Source organism: Eumetopias jubatus, unplaced genomic scaffold (assembly GCF_037043125.1).
Source record: "Eumetopias jubatus isolate StellerSeaLion01/CBP00866 unplaced genomic scaffold, mEumJub1_p1.0 scaffold_114, whole genome shotgun sequence".
Taxonomy (NCBI): Eukaryota; Metazoa; Chordata; class Mammalia; order Carnivora; family Otariidae; genus Eumetopias; species Eumetopias jubatus.
The window spans coordinates 455,784-472,348 of NW_028274920.1; the positions used below are offsets into that span (position 1 = coordinate 455,784).

Consider the following 16,565-nt stretch of genomic DNA (forward strand, 5'->3'; position numbering starts at 1 on the left):
CTGGCTCCATTTCTGCATTGCTAATTTAGGTCAGTTTAGCCAAGATTCTTCATTCCCATTCTGTGCCCAGGTGAGGGATGGGTGTGGTGGGGATGCAAATATAACTAAGACATGGCGTCTGCCCTGCAGGAGGCTCTTCCTGGGCAGGGAGGCCAATCTGCAAACTGCTGGCTGCAACTTGGGCCACAGTGGAATGAATACGTGCGTGCTGTAAGCCTAAAGTTCCGTTAGGGTCTTTGCAGGAGCTGGATGGCCTGCTGCAGCATTCAGTTGAAGAGTTTAGTGGAGGAACTGTTTACAGATGTGTGGGTGGGAATAAAAACCAAAGCAGTTGGAGGGACTTCCGGGGACAGGTAGATGGGAAACCGTTCTCACCTCCAGGCTCAAAGAGACCGGAAGAGGAAGAGTAGTACTGGAGCCAAGGGGAGCCCAGGAGCCAGATGCCCCCCCCAACCCCTACCCAGAGATGCTGAGGCTATAAAGCCGGGGTCACAGCACACTGCTCACAGGTAAAGTCTACCTGTCATCTGTTTGGTAAAGATAGTTTGTTTAGACATAACCATGCTATTTTATCAACATATCATCTATGGCCGCTTTCAAGCTATAATGGTGGAGTTGAGGAGGCCCTACAAAGCCTATGTGGCCCTTTACAGGGAAAGCTTGCAACCCCTGTTACAGAGGCCCAGGGCCTTGCTAATATCTGGGAACGGCAGGGGGGCATGCCCTGACAGCGCAGGTATGGACTGTTTCTATGGGGACAGCACTTCCCTTGAGCAGTCCCTGAAGGAATAATGAGAGAAGGCATAATAACACGTTAATGGAGGGGACTGGAGTGACAGAGAATACTTGCATAATCTTTAGGAAGGCATGGAACGAGTTTTCAAAAAAAGAACAGATGGAGGAAAGAGCAAACCAATAAGATGGTAGAGTTACACCTGAATGTCACTTCATGTACATTAAATGTAAGCCGACTAAGTACACCAATAAAAAGTCAAATTGTCAGATTGGACTACAAACCAAATCCAGATATATGCCTGAGGTCTAAGAGGCCTCATATGGAGAAGCAGAAAGTGAAAGGATAGAAGACCATGTGATCACTGGCCATAATGACGCGTCGTGAGTGTCCCTCACCTCCGCAGAGGAGGACCCCGAGGCACACCATGGGTACGCAGCTGACCTGGGTCACAGCCAGAACTCGAACCCAGGCTCCAAAGGCCATGTTTAGCCTCTGAACCAGAGTTGCCAGCTGAGCGAGAATAAAGAGAATACTGACCGCCCGAGCTTGGACATAAGGCGAAAGGAGGCTGGCATGTCATTTCTTCTCACGTAAGGGTACAGGCCACCCGAAGACTGGGAAAATGGACTTCGTTCAACTGACTGCTATTTAGTAGAGGTCCCCAACTTAGTGAAATTAGACATTTGCGTGAAGGTTTTTGCCGGTAGAGAAGCAAATAATTTCGGTCCGGGAAGAAAATAGAACATCAAAGGATATAGTTTATTGTCCTTTAGGATATTAACCACTTTCGTGTCTAACTAAGTGACCTGATCCTAACAGCTATGAATTCTAGGTCCTGAAAAACTCTCCCCGGCTGTCTTAAGGTCCTACTCACCCACAGTCAGCTAGCGGGCGATACAGAGCTAGAGCATCTCTAACAGGAGACCTTGCAGGAGGCATGGGGCAGAGTCAGCCCTGGCGGCAGCTAAGATCTAGAACCATCTGATGCACTAGAACGTACCCCCGCGTTGACTCGAGCCAGCCATGGAAGCAGCTCGAGAGCCTGAGCCAGTGCCCCCACAGACTAGAGCCCCTCTGCTCCGACCCCTGGACCCCGTCCACAGGGAAAACCCGCTCCGGCATGAGGTCCGGAGCAAAGCCAACTGCACACCAGTTCTCTCATCCGATCCAGCATCATTGCCAGAGTGAGAGCCAGCCCGAGATCGAGAGCCACTTCTCAAGGCAGCTCAGTGCTGCTATGGGAGGCTGTGCGGGGTTTCCTGTGAAAGGCACAGGGACAGGCGGTGGGGATCAGCACAGGGTGATCACCCTGGCAGGGTGGTGATCTTCTCTCCTCCTGCTGCTTCAGCACCATCTGCAGATGGAGGACTGGCCACTGCAGCGGGGCTGGTCACCACTGCAGGGTTGACGGGGCTCAGAAGCAGCTACAGACCCAAAGCCCGCTCCAGAGCTCGAGGTATTTCCATCTTCTGCTGCGGTGCCTTTGTCGGGAGCTCGGGAGCTGGAGCCAAGTGCGCCCCAGTGTGAGTAAGCCCCCTACCCCTGCAGCCAGCTCGTGCCCCCGCTGCACAAACACAGGGGTGCTTACAACCTGGCGAGCTAGAGCAGACGCTCAGACGTGCACCAAACGAGCATTACCTCCACCCACAAAGCCAGAGCCACCGCTCACAGCAGCCCCCGCACCGACTGCGGACGACGGCCCCCCCCCGGCGGCAGCTCCCGGGCTAGAGGCCCCTCTACCTGCTCGCCTGGACCAGCTCCAGTGCAGCAGTCCTCTCTGCTGCCGGTTCCTCCACCAAATTTGGCAACAATGCCAGCCTGAGAGTTCACTGAGCCCTGGAGTCCATTCCAGAATCAGCTTGAGCCCCACCATCGGGGACGGAGCCAGCTCCAGCTGCAGCTCCAGCTCAGGTCCCGGGCTGGTTCCACGGCAGGAGCCGGGGGCATCCCTGGCATCGGCCGTAGCTCCGGCCCATGGCTCGAGCCACTCTGCCGAGGTCCACCTGTCACCGAATCTTTTTATTTTTTTCAAGAGAAACTTTTTTTTAGCATTTTATTTGTTAGAGAGAGGGAGAGAGCGCGGAAGCAGGGGGTGCAGCAGAGGGAGAGAGAGAAAGAGATCCCCCCGCTGAGCAGGGAGCCCGCACCAGGACTCGATCCCACGACCCTGACGTCCTGACCTGAGCCGAAGGCAGACGCTTTAACCGACTGAGACACCCAGGAGTCCCCACCCTTCACCCTTTTCTGTTACAGGTTTTATGATTTTTACATTTAACAGTTAATATTTAGATTCAGTGAAAGTTAACCTTCCGTCACTTTCAGCTGTACCATTCTAGGTACTTCCTTAGGCTCCTGCATGAGCTCAGGCTTGGGTCAGATTGACCTGGGTTCAAAGCCACAGCGGAGCCATGTCACAGCCCTGGGACAGGCAAGCTCCTATGCGAACTCTTGGAATCATGCGCGCGGCCATGGCGTGGGGAGGGGTAACTTGCCGGGCTGAATGCCAGGGGTCCCCGTGATGCACAAAGTACTGCCACGGGAACCCACATTCCAGAAACAGTCCCCCGCCCAGCTCATTTCGTTGGAGATCCTCGAACCAAAAACATGTTTGCATGTTGCATCCCAAAGACCGGAGGCTACAGGCTGAGGAAAGCAAACTGTGCAAACACTCCCTCGCTGGGGATGTCATGTCAGGGCTCCCCGACGTCTCTGTCCATTTGGCTGGAAAGACCGAAAGGAGACACCAGGAGGCCCAGAGCCAGCCACCCAGCCCCACAGGGTCTAATCGATGTATGCAGCCCCAGGTCCCCTCCCCGTGTGTGCGTGTGTGTGTGTGAACAGGGGTCATGTAGGGCGGGCCAAGCCGTTCAAGAGCAGGCTGATGAGGGGTCAGATACCCAGTGGACAGGTCATGTTCAAGGTCAAGGCTGGGTGGGTGGGATGGGGTGTGGGGGGCTGCGCGCTTCTGCCTCAGGGTTTATCCCGCTGGCCCTGCGGGGATGGGTCAGTGTCCCGCGTGCAGGGCTGTGCACGCACAGGTGTGTGTGTCACATCTGGGAGCAACAGGGGGAAGGGTCAGGGGGACAGGGAGGTTGGCGGGGCAGGGCTGTGATGCCTCTGGGCCGGCTACCCGTCCCTGTCTTTGCAGGCCACAGATGAAATGGGGACGAGGCTGGCGGACACCTCCTCCTACTCCATGAGCTGGGGCGTGACCCCACAGGGGTCCCCAGGAGCAGGGGCTGGGGATTGTGGGGGAAAGCCTCCGAAACCACCCAGACCACTGTCCCTGGTGGTCATTGACTGGATTGTGCTCCAGGAGCCGAGGCCACGGAGGTCAAGCCCGAGGCTGGGAAGCTTGGGGCTGGGTGCCTGTGGGTGTGTGGGGACGGGTCGGGGCTGGCCCCACAGGGAGGAGCCCCAGAGGCTGGTGAGGGTCCAGAGAAAAGACTGGGCTCAGAGGGCCCAGCGGGTGGATGGCAGGCGGGGAGACGCCCCAGAGAGGGCTCCTTCCTGGCTGCGGCTTCTCTGGGAGGCCCTGGGCTGGGCTCTGTCTTGCAAAGGCCCATGGAGAGGAGCCATGGGCTGAGCTTTTCTTCTCCTCTCTCAGCTGCTCCACCATCTCAGGAGCTAGAGCCAGGCTCCACCTGTGTCCCTAACTCGTGTGAGGAGCCAGGTGCAGGGGCAGAATCCAAGCCAGCTTCCATGGGGCTCTGGAAACACAGGAACTGTCACTCAGCTCGGAGGCATCACAGCCCTGCCCGATGTCCTCACTGTCCCGCTGCCCAGCCCCCCTGCTGCTCCCAGATCAGACACACATCTGTGCATGCACAGCCCAGAGTCTCCCAGAGATGCCCCAGGTAGGAAGGAGACCTCCCTGGGACGTCTCCCGGACTGCAGTCCACCCACTGGACACTCGGAGCCCAGTCTTTCCTCCAAGCCCCACACCAGCCTCCGGGGCTCCTCTCTGTGGGACCAGCCCTGACCCTTCCCCCCACACACTCAGGCACCCAGCCCCGGTGTTCTCACCCTCAGGCTCGGCCACTGTGGGCTCTGCGTGCTCCAGCTGGGTCAGGAGAAGGTGGGCTTGGTGCTCCAGGTCGGAACAGGGCATGTTGAGCTGCACATGGGCCACCAGCTGCTTGAGGCAGGGAACGTCTTTGGCTGACAGAAGTCCTCCGAGTCTAGTCCAGCCATGTGCCCAGAATGGAGGAGATGGCCCTGGAGATAGGTGGGCAAGAAACAAAGTCAGTGGCCGGGCCTGCCCTTCCACACACCCCCTGGGGCAGCCTTGGGGATGCTCCATCCAGAGGTCAGGCCCCACCAGCCCACCCACACTGACCATCCAGGCAGGGGCAGGTGTGGCCAGCAGGTGCGGGGGGCCGGCAATCTGCATGAGAGGGAGCCCTCCATCACGGGTGTGAGCACCCCTGCCTTCCTCAGGGGAGTGTGCCCCACGCCTCTATCTGTCTGTGGTCCCTCCTGTTGAACTGGAAACCCAAGGAGGGGGTGGTGTGGGTGCAGTGTCTGCTCTGTCCCAGCGCTGGGGAATCACAGAGGAACTGCAGAAGTCTGTGAGGGAAGAGGGAACCCAGCGGGTCCTGGGTTGGGGCTTGCTGCGCGGAGCCCACTGGCTCTAGCTCTGCAGGGGGAGCGAGCGCCTGCTCCGTGTCCGGGGAACACCCGCAGCTGACTGTGGAGCTGGGCCAGCTCGGATTTTGCATTGGCTCTAGCTCTGGAGTTGGTGATGGAGCCGTAGTTCCAGCGGGCTTACTCACACTGGGGCGCACTTGGCTCCAGCTCCCGGGCTCCCAAGCTCCCAGCAGTGGCACCGCAACAGAAGATCAAATGCCTCGAGCTGCGGAGCGGGCTTTGGGCCTGTAGCTGCTCCTGCATCCACGTCGACGGTATAGTGGTGACCAACCCCGCTGCAGTGGCCAGTCCGCCATCTGGAGATGGTGCCCAAGCAGTGAGGACGCACGGTCCCTGCTCGCGTGGGGCTGGCCGGAGTAGAGGTCAAACGAGGACTTCACGACCCAGGGGAGTGTCTCTGATCAGGTGGGATCAGGTGCCGGGAGCAGCGGTTCAGGCCCTTGCCCCTGTCGGGCACCTCAGGACCGACCTGTATGGGGCACGAGGTGAAGGGCATGCAGGATCCTTGGGCTGAATCCCCCCGTAGCCATTACCCCCATGTAGCCGGTCCCGTCACCGCCCCGAGTTTTGTCATGCATGAAATGGGCAGGGGAGGAAAGCCGTTCGTGGGTTCAAGAGCCTTATCCAAGTGCGGAACCGGATCTAGATCATCTCTGGAGGGGGATTCAGCTCTAGCACCTGCACCAGAGCTCGAGGCAGGTCCAACAGCGATGCGAGCCGCAGCTCCCGAGACTGGGGCAGCTGCAGCTTCACCTCTCGCGCCAGCTCTGGGATCAGAGCCCGGTGTGGAGCCTGAGCAGCTCCGACACCAGCTACGGAACTGGCCAGCCAAGGGCCAGCACCTTCATCATCACACCCTCGCCATCGTGCACGAGGTCAGGAGAGGGGCTGGGGACCGAGAGGGTCCCTCCTGGGCAGGTCACCCCGTGTGCTTTGGTCACTCCATTCAGAGCTTACCCTCCCCACCCCTCCCACAGGTCACAGCCCCGGGCGTCCCCACCCCTGCTTCCCAAACAAGGCTCAAGGTGGACAAGCAGACCATGGATGTTGGAATTCGAGACTTGTACCTTAAACACTGTATACGTGTTGACCCACAAACTCCCCTTTATGGATTCTGTTGCAAATAGGGGATTATGGACACGGGTCTTCCCTTCAACAAGCTGGGATTGAGCTGCCCACAGTAGGTGATGGGTGCACCTGCAGGCTGGGATGGGTGCTGTGCACTGTCCTCCCAGACAGGGGTGCCGTCACCCTTTCCTCCAGGGGACCTCCGCTTCCTCACGTTCTCCCCAGGGCTGCTGGTCCCCAGACCAGACACCTGCCCGTCTGAGGGTGACCAGCGCTGCCTCCATAGGGTTTTTTGTTTTTGCCAGAGTCCTTACCTGCTAGCTCCGCTTCTTTGACTCCCCCCGTGCCTGTCCCCACTTGGACTTGCATGCGTGTGGTCTCTCCCTGTGGAACCCAGTGACTTGGAGCATGGTTTGGACCAGAGTCCGCTGAAACCTTTCTCTGGCCTTGGGTTGTGAGCAATGCATTGCCTTTTGGGGTGTGTCTTCCAGCTTTCTGCATTTCCCTGGTTTCTGTGTGGGCCACAGGAGGAACCAGCCCTGTCCTGTCTGGGGTCAGGCTGAGGTGTCCCAGCAGGAACAGGGGTCTCGGCCCCAAGATTGTGCCCATAATTCCTAAAGTGGCCTCTCTGATTACGTCTGATCTGTAACCCCCAGGCATTTCAATATCGAATAAGGGAAATTCTGTGTCCAATAAACACAGAAGGAAACGAGTTCCCTTTGAAAATAGGGGGGCAGACACAAAGGCCCCTATTGCGTGATTCCACGTACAGGAAACACCCAGGAAAGGAACAGAGAGAGAAAGCAGCTTAGGGGTTGCCAGGGGCTGGGCTCGGGGAGAAATGGGCAGGGAGGCCTTCTGGTTCAGGGTGTCCTTTGCGGAAGCAGATATTGTGCAGCAATGTTCTGGGGTGCGGTGGCACAGCATTGGGAATATAATTAATGCTCCAGACTTGTCCAACAGAAAACAATTAATTTTATTTAAAATAAATAATAAACAGCGTAGAGGATAAGGAAAGATAATATAACAGTTAATATGTACCAGAGAGAAAGAACACAGGGGGAGGGGATGAAACAATCTGGCGGGGCATCAGGGTCGGGTGATGGAAATAAGGGGAATTGTACAAGGGGCTCTCCCCACGAGGATGTGGGCTCTGGCTGTGGTTCTGGGAGCCCTGCAGGAACAGGAGGAGGGGCAGGGCCAGATGGAAGAGCAGAGCCAGATGCAAGAGCAGGGACAGGGGCCGGATGCACGGTAGGAGCTGGGTCATGGGCAAGTACAGGAGCACCGGCAGGGCCAAGGGAAGGACCCGCGGTGCTGGAAAGCAGGGGAAAGGGCATCGGTTCTGGCAGGGGCAGGGGCAGGAACAGGGACCCAGGCAGGGGAAGGGGCATAGGCTCTTGCAGGGGCAAGGACAGGGACAGGGACCCAGGTAGGGGAAAGGGCATTGGCTCTGGCAGGGGCACGGACAGGGACACAGGTAGAGGAACGGACAGGTGCAGGGGCAGGAGGTGGGTCATGGGCAGGAATGGGTGCACATGCAGGGGCAGGGAAACGGGTAGGGAAAGGGGAAGGAGCTGGGTCAGAGGCAAGCACCGGAGCACAGGGAGGGGCAGGGGAATGGACAGTTGCAGGGGCAGAAGCCGGGACAGGGGCAAGAACAGGAATACAGGCAGGGGCAGGGGAAGGGGCAGGATCCAGGGCAGGAGCTGGGTCAGGGGCAAGAACAGGTGCACACGTCGGGGAAGGGGCAGGTGCAGGGGCAGAAGCCGGGACAGGGGCAAGAACAGGAATAGAGCCAGGGGCAGGGGAAGGGGCAGGATCCAGCGCAGGAGCTGGGTCAGGGGCAAGAACAGGTGCACACGTTGGGGAAGGGGCAGGGGCAGGGGCAGAACCCGGGTCAGGGGCAAGAATCGGAGCACAGACCGGGGCAAGGGAAGGGGCAGGCTCCAGGCCAGGGGCTGGGTCAGGATCCGGAGCAGGGGCAAGAACAGGTGCACAGGCAGGTGCTGGGGAAGTGGCAGCTGCAGGGGCACGAGTAGGGGCAAGGGAAGGGCCATCGGCTCTAGCAGGGGCACGGGCAGGGGCAGGGACATGAGTGGGGGCAAGATTTGGGTCAGAGGCAAAAACAGGGACACAGGCATGGGCAGGGGAAGGGGCAGGACTTGGGTCAGGGGCCAGAACAGGAGCACAAGCAGGGGAAGGGGAAGGGGCAGGTGCAAGGGGAGGGACAGGGTCTGCAGTAATGGCACATACAGGAACCAAGGCAGTATCTGGGTCAGGGGCAGGGACAGGGGCACTGGCAGGGGTAGGGACGGGTCAGGATCCAGGGCAGGAGCGGGGTCTGGGCAAGGAGCAGAGCCACAGTTCGGGGCAGGCACAGGGGCCCTGGCTCCGGCAGGAACAGTGGCAGGAACAGGGGCAGGCTCTCTGGGCACAGGTTCTCGAGCAGGCCCTTCCTGGTCGGCGTCAGGCTCTCCGTGGGCAGGTGCCGGGTCAACTGCCGGCTCCTGGGCTCCTGCTGAAGTCTCTGCAGGCACCACCCCTCCCTGCAGAGCTGCTGTTGGAGTTGGAGCCGGCTCTAGCTCCTTAGGTCGTGGAACATCTGTGAGAGGAGGAAAGCTCACCCCCGTGCCTGCTCTCCGTGGGTATTTGCAGACAGAGCCCAGCCCAGAACCTCCCAGAGAAGCCGCAGCCAGGAAGGAGCCCTCCCCGGGACGTCTCCCCGACTGCAGTCCACCCGCTGGGTGCTCTGCACACAGTCTTTGCTCCTGGCCCCACACCAGCCTCTCGGGGCTCCTCCCTGTGGGGCCGGCCCCGACCCGTGCCCACACACCCACAGGCACCCCGCCCCAGGCTTCTCAGCCTCGAGCTCGGTCTCCGTGGGCTCCATTCCTGGAGCACAATCCAGTCAATGACCACCAGGGACAGTGGTCTGGGTGGTGTCGGAGGCCTTCCCCCGCAATCCCCAGCACCTGCTCCTGGGGACCCCTGTGGGGTCACGCCCCACGTCCCGGAAATATCACGGCTGTCCGCCAGCCTCCTCCCGATTTCATCCGTGGTCTGCAAAGACAGGGACGGGTAGCCGGCCCAGAGGCATCACAGCCCTGCCCAGTCAGCCTCCCTGTCCCCCTGCCCTGTCCCCCTCCTGCTCCCAGATCAGACACATCTCTGCGTGCCCAGCCCTGCACGCGGTACGGTGACCCCCGCTCCAGGGCAATTGGGATAAACCCAGGGCAGAAGCTCGCATCCGCGCACACCCCGTCCCACCCAGCCACCCTTGACCTTGAACAAGACCTGCCCACTGGGTATCTGACCCCTCGTCAGCCTGCTCTTGAATGGGGTTGGCCCACCCTACATGACCCCTCTTCACACACACACACACACACACACACACACACACACACACACACACACACACACGGGTGGGGACCTGGGGCTGCACAGGTGGATTAGACCCTGTGGGGCTGGGTGGCCGGCTCTGGGACTCCTGGTGTCACCTTGTGGTCTTTCCGACCAAACGGCCAGAGGCGGTGGGGAGCCCTGAAAGGACATCTTGAGACAGCATTTGCTGGGCGCGCTTTCTTCCGTCGGCAACCTCCGGATCTGGGAACACAGCACGTGAACATCTTGGTTTCACTATGTCCAATGTAATGAGCTGGGCCGGGGGCTGTCTCTGGAATGTGGGTTCCTGGTTACCTGGGTTCCAAATTCTGATGGGCTCTGTTGTCAGGGAAGTGAGGTCACCATGGCCGGGGTCCCCTCACCCAACTTCCTCCTCAGACAAGAGCCCCAGCCGCGAGGGCCCCTCCCCCAGCTGTTCAATGCTGACCCCCCCATGCCCCATCTATACAGTGACACCCTCCCACCCCACCCCACCCACAGCCCACGCAAGGCCTGGGTGCAGCCCTTGTGTGAGGACACAGAGCTGGGTTCACCCTGGGCTCCTGCGCGTGCCCAGGGCTGTGACCCTCGACAGACTCTGTGCAGGCCCTTCTGCACTTGGGGTTTGGCCCCTTGACATGCTTCACTTAGCCGCTGAGGCAGAAATGCAGTCCTGTGCTGAGCCCTTCCTCCCAGCCTGCTGTGGCCTCGCCTGCTGTGGCCTCGGCGTGGCCGTGAGACGAGCAGGACGTGGCCGCCCTCGGTGGGAGGGGGACAATGGCAGCAGAGCCGGCACGAACCAGTCACGGACAGTCACCCCCCAAGGCGGGCGCAAGCTGCGGAGACCCCCGCCGCCCAGCAGGGCCGGCCTGCACCACCTGACCCCATGCTGCCCAGACGGGAAAGCTAAGTACATTCATGTCGGTTCATAGCACAGAGATCCTGTGGGTGGTCCTTACGTGGGAGTAGCTGACTGATGCCATTCTGCTGTGTTCTCCTCGGGTGGCCCTAACCGCACCAGCGAATTGCATCGCCAACTACATACTGGTGACTCCACGTGTCCGGCTCCCACATCTCTCTGTCCTCTGAACTCCAGCCCCCCACGTGGCATCTCCGTTTGGGGGTCCTGGGCTCCAAGCTCAGCCCCCGAGCCTGCCCGGGGCTCCCTGTCCTCGGACTGAACCTCCCTCCACGGCCTGTGCTCTCCCCCCCCTCACCCTTCCCTCCGCTTCCACCACTCTGGGGTTTTTCACAAGTGGTCTCCTCTTCCACGGAAGCCCACCCAACTTCCCTAACTACCTCTGTGCCTCAGCTCTCTTCCGAATGTCCCTTCCTCCGAGAAGCCCTCCCTGACCCCTCTTGCTCCACCCGGCGTGAGTCAGACCTGCCGTTGTTTTGCACTCTCTCCAGACACTTTTCCCCGAGTCTGCGGTCGTGTGAAGGGCGGCTGCGCTGGTGCGAGCCTGTCCTGGCATCAGATCTCTGAAACTGAATTTGCCAGTTTGCCTCTCTCCGGCAGCTAGCACGTGCCTGGCATGTCACGGGTGCTTGGAAATGTTGGGCGAATAAGTGGAAGACTTCCTGAGGAAGTGTAGGACGTCAGGGCCCACGGGGCCTGGTGGCAGACGCGCTGTGGGATGCATACAGAAGGCGACATTGGTCCAAGAGCCGTGGTCTACTTCCCAGCAGAGAAGTGTGGCAGACTCTTTCCCCCACGTAATCTGGAGGGCGTGGGCAGAATGGGTCCGGTCAGGCATCCTCCTGCCTGGCCAACACCTGCCCTCCTACCGCCTTCCTATCCGCATCTCTCCAAGATCATAAAGGCGCAGCCACCTCCCTGCAAACTCACATCACGCTATGTGATTTTCAGGATGCTTTACCCCCAGCCAAGGTGCTAACACCCCCGGGAATACATTCACTGAAATTTCCCCCCCTCCCCTTCCCTCTCTTCCCCTCCCTTTCTCAAACTGAGGGAAATTTAAGGTAGGCAAGGAAGGGCGGGCTGATTGAAAACTCAGCGGGTGCACGATTGCCAGATTCTTTTCCTCTCCCTGTTTCAGAGATCTCGATTTGGAGCCCACAGATTATTCTCTGTCCCTTTCTCTCTCTGTGCCTTGCATTTCCTGCTTTCTATCCCTTGCCCACCAAAGAATGTGTGAGGGGGGCTTGTTCCCTCCCGGGGGAGGGCCCCCTGGCTTTGCTGGGAAATCCCTGCTCCCACTCTGAGGTCTGGCAGGGACCAGGTTTGCTTAGAGCTGGAAGGGATTTGCATAGATTTGAGTCTGGGTTTCTTGCAAGTGTGAAGTCCTTCTGGAAGGAGGGTGCACCTGGTGGGCCCCTGAAGGCATGGGGCGGGGGATGGTGAGGTTCCAGGTGGGGGTGGTGAGCACCAGGGCCCTTGGTGCGCTCACCCTCCTCCCAGCTCGCACATCGCCATGCTGTTCTCTTGTGTTCCCGGAGGAACGATGTCCTTGCCCTCACCCCTTGCCTGGCCCCCATCATCTGGGAAGGGACCTGCAACACTGACGTCCTGAACGAGCAGTTCTAGCTGCAGAACGTCACCATGGGACTGTCGGTGTGTTGAGCACAGAGTGGGGGGACCCCGTCCTGGGGATTAATGCGAAAGTGCATGCATTCAGCAGTCTTACTGGGCTCTCGTGGGCCCGGTGAGGGGACAGCACCTGGCTCCCTCTCAGGAGGCTGCCCGTCACAGTGGGTGACAGCCCCCGCCTGCTGCCACTCCCCTCGGACAGACACAGCCCTGACCCCAGGCCGCTATCCTGCTGAGTCAAGGGGCAGAGCACCCCAACAATGGGGCTTCCGGGGAGCCCCCCACCAGAGAAGTGGAAGGGGGTCACGTGTGCCCTGTGGATTGGTAGCGAGGAGATGCTTGTCGGGCTGGCCCCTCCTGTGTGTCTCTTAGAGGATGAGGCTCAGGAGGGCACAGCCTCAGACAGCACTCGGGTCAGACAGCACTCGGTGCCAGAGCCCAGGCCCCTGAGAGGGAGCTGAGCAGTGAGGCCCTGGGACCCCAGCGGACCCAGGAGCGTGCTGGGCATGGCTGCCGGCAAGTGGCCTGGCCCCTGGGAGCCTCTGGAAGCTGGGGCTGGCCACAGCATCGGCAGTCAGAGCTTCCTTCCTCCACAGAGCTCGCCGAGGCCCGCAGGATGGCCTGAGGCCCGTGCAACCCTTTTCCCAGGCCATCGCAAGGGAGGCATTCAGCCCCATGTGCGGGGGGGACTAGGAAGGGCCCAGGTTGCCTCAGAGTCGTCCTCCAGGTCCTGGAGAGCAGGGACTGAAATCACCAACCAGACCCTCACGGCCCAGGGTCCGCGGCCAGCGCCAGTTGCCCTGTCCCAATGCTGCCCGCACAGGCGGTGCTCATGCGTCCCCCTCTGGGCCGGGAGCGCAGCCCCGGGGCAAGGGCAGGTGCCGGGCTTGCATGAGGGAGCCCTTGCCGGCAGCGTCCTTGAGGGAAGGGGCCGTGAAACCACACTCACAACGACTGGGCCTGGCCTTTCCCCTGGTGACCTGATCCGGGCCTGCGGGTTGTGTGCCTGTCCCCTGTTTCAAGGCAGTGGCCGCCTTCCCCGTGTGAGCCCTTGACTAAGCTGCCAGGTGTGGGGCAGGCCCAGGGAAGTAGCCTCAGTGCCTGCTCCAAAAAACCAGACTCAGAGGGCTCACCACACTTGCTTGACGCTGGGGGAGCTGCTGTCCCCACGGTGGGGAGCAGGTAGACCCCTCACAGGGGGACCAGCTATGTGAGGGCTTTGGACTGAGGGAGGGGCGTATGTCGACCTGGATCCAGAAGCTTACCCCCTTGGATTCAAGGCTGGGGTCTTAGCAACCCCCCTCAACTCCCCGGGTCCTCTTTCCCCTTCCCTGTCCCCGGGCTGCACCTGATTCCCGGTCTGGGGGAGTTCAAGGTGACCCCCCCTAGGAATACCAGTGGTAGATTGAGGACCTTGTCAGCAAGAGGCCCCGTAGCCTTCACGGGGGGACCCTCCAGGGGGTGCAGCCAGCTGTGGGGACCAGCGACAGCCCACCCAAAGCAAGAGGGGCAGGTGGCTGGCCCTGCTTCTTCTAGCCGGTCTGTTGGGCAAAGGAACGAGGGCTGTGCCCAAAGGAGCTCCAGTCCTGGCAGGTGGGGAGGGGACCCGCAGGGGGGCGGCCAGGGGAGGGCACCTGCAGGGTTTGCCCGGGAGCTCAGCTCGGGGCAGTGTCCCTGGCTCCAGCATGCTGACTGTGTGGCTGCATGGGTTTCCAGCCTCCCAAGCCTCGGGCTCCCGTTTGTAAGATGGGGTGCTGAGGGCCCCCATCTCTGGGAGCAGAAGGGAGGGAGGGCCCGCCGGCGGACTCTCTCAGGACAGGCCAGGAGGGTGGCTGTGGCTTAACGCAGCCCGGGGCGTGTCCCAGTGACGAAGGTGAACACGTGCACGGCCCCGAGCTCTGGGGTCCTGCCACCAGCCTCTGGCAGTGACTCTCCTCCCGCCCTATCCCCCGTCCCTGTAGCTACGTGGTCTTCCTGGAGCCGTTCCTGCAGCCGGCGGAGAAGCAGTTCACGGCGGGACACAGGGTCACCTACTATGTCTTCACCGACGGGCCGGCTGCTGGGCCCGAGTGCTGCTCCCGTAGGACCAGAGAGTGCTGGTTCCAGGTCCCCGGGGCTCCCTGCTGGCAGGATGTGCCCATGCACCGCATGGAGATCAGCAACTTCTCGCATTCGCTCTTCCTTCGCAAGGTGGACTACCTGGTGTCCGTGTAGTGGACATGAAGTTGAGCGACCACGTGGGCGTGGAGAGCCTGTCCCTCCTCTTAGGCACCCTGCACCCCGGTTTCTCCAGGGTGACCTTCTAGGACTTCAGCTACGAGCGCGGACAAGGTCCCAGGGGCACACCCCAGGGACCCGGGTGACTTTTACTACGCAGGAGGCTTTTCTGGGGGTTCGGTGCCGGAGGTTCCCCGACTGACCTCAGCCTGTCACCAGGCGATGGTGGTCGACTGGGCCAATGGGATCGAGGCCCTGTGGCATGACGAGAGCCACCTGAACAGGTATCTTCTCTACCACAAGCCCACCAAGGTCTGTCCCCAGAGTACCTGTGGGACCTGCAGCTGCTGGGCTGGCCCGGGGTCATGAAGAAGCTGAGGTTTGTGGCCGTGCGCAAGAGTCACCGGGACATCCGCAACTCGTATGGGGCTGACCCCGACTCTGTCAGGTGGTGCCACGCCGAGCGGAGCTATCAGAGCAGATTCCGACCTCTGTCCCCTCAAGGGAGTCTCTGGAGCCCGGCACTGCCCACATGGCCATGTTCAGAGCCCCTAGCGCCCCCGCTCTCAGGAGGTCTGCTTGGGGGCCCAAGTTCCTCTCTTTGTGGTCGGTGTGTTTGGATCACTTCTGGGTCATTTGTAGCTGTGAAGGGGTCCAACGTGTATGTCGGATGTTTTCGGTGTCAATGCTGCAAATAACTGGAACTGCACCACAGAAACCCACATTTCAATTTATATTTGAACACCTGCAGAGATGGAGACTCCCCTTCCTTGTACTTTTCTCATATTTATATTTCAGGGCTCCCTTCTGCTGTCTGTCCGTGTTGGCCCCATCCATCAACTTTGCTGACACCCTACTACTGATCGATGCAGCTCAGCACCAGAACGGCTCTGGTGGACGGCTGACTGCATGCGCGGTCATTTACCAGCGCTCACGCTATGACAGTTATCGGCCGACTACACCTCCTCTCCACTTCAGCAGCTCATTTCATCAATAACTTATCTCATGGCCTTTTCCCTTTTATCCAGAAGACAGCAAAACAGAAACATTAAATAAAACGTTTTCACAATATTTTAAACTACTTATTTATTAGTATTGATGGCGTAACTTTCAGTGTCCTGGGTGAAAGGGGTTTTAACTTTAAAGGAAGATACAGAAATCGTAAGGTGACTGGTAGAGGGAAAGAGGTGAACAGCCTTACAAATAAGCCCATGACTGCTCACAGGCTGTAGTCACCCAGTAAAGAGAGGGCCTAAAACTTCCACTGTGGTGGCTTCTAAGTTGCTTAGATTCAGAAGACAGAAGCAGAAGATGCTGGCTGAGTTTTCTGATATCTAATAGAACCTGTTAAAAATCACTTATCCAGGGGGGCCCGGGTGGCTCAGTAAGTGAAGCGTCCAACTCTCGATTTCAGCCTGGGTCACGATCTCAGGGTCATGACACTGAGTCCACGCTTGGCGTCTGCTTAGGACTCTCTCTCCCTCTGCGTCCCGCCCACCTTTTCTCTTCCTCTCTCTCCCTCCAAAACAAAACAATCACTTGTCCAAAAAGCAGCTGAAATGATATGGTTATTTAACCGTGACATTGTTCAAGTAATTTCAAATGGTTAAAATAAACTATTAGATATTTATAATTAAAACAACAAAAATAAAACTGGATAGTGATGGGGAGGTTGTACATACTGACAAATGTTTGAAAGAGATTTACTGATAGCTTCAAAAATGGAAATACAGACTTGAAGATTTGGCAGCAAACCAGCAGACACGGCCAACTTGTACCCCAGCTCACGGGGCGCGGCTGCACCCTTCCTCACCACGGGCTCACACACAGCTTCTCTTCCGGGTGCACTCCAAATCCACACAACACCTACGACACTGAGAACATTCTTCCAGGGACCCCTGACCTCAGTAAGTGTTTCGTCTAATGATCAGAGAAGCAAATGAGCAAAATCCGAAGGAG

The 16,565-nt window shown here is 59.3% G+C and overlaps 1 pseudogene; it reads left to right on the top strand.

The window, feature by feature from the left end:
* The first annotated feature begins 14,318 nt into the window (after window positions 1-14,318).
* LOC114204205 (histo-blood group ABO system transferase 1 pseudogene) lies at window positions 14,319-15,659 on the top strand (annotated as a pseudogene).
* Window positions 15,660-16,565: the final 906 nt, after the last annotated feature.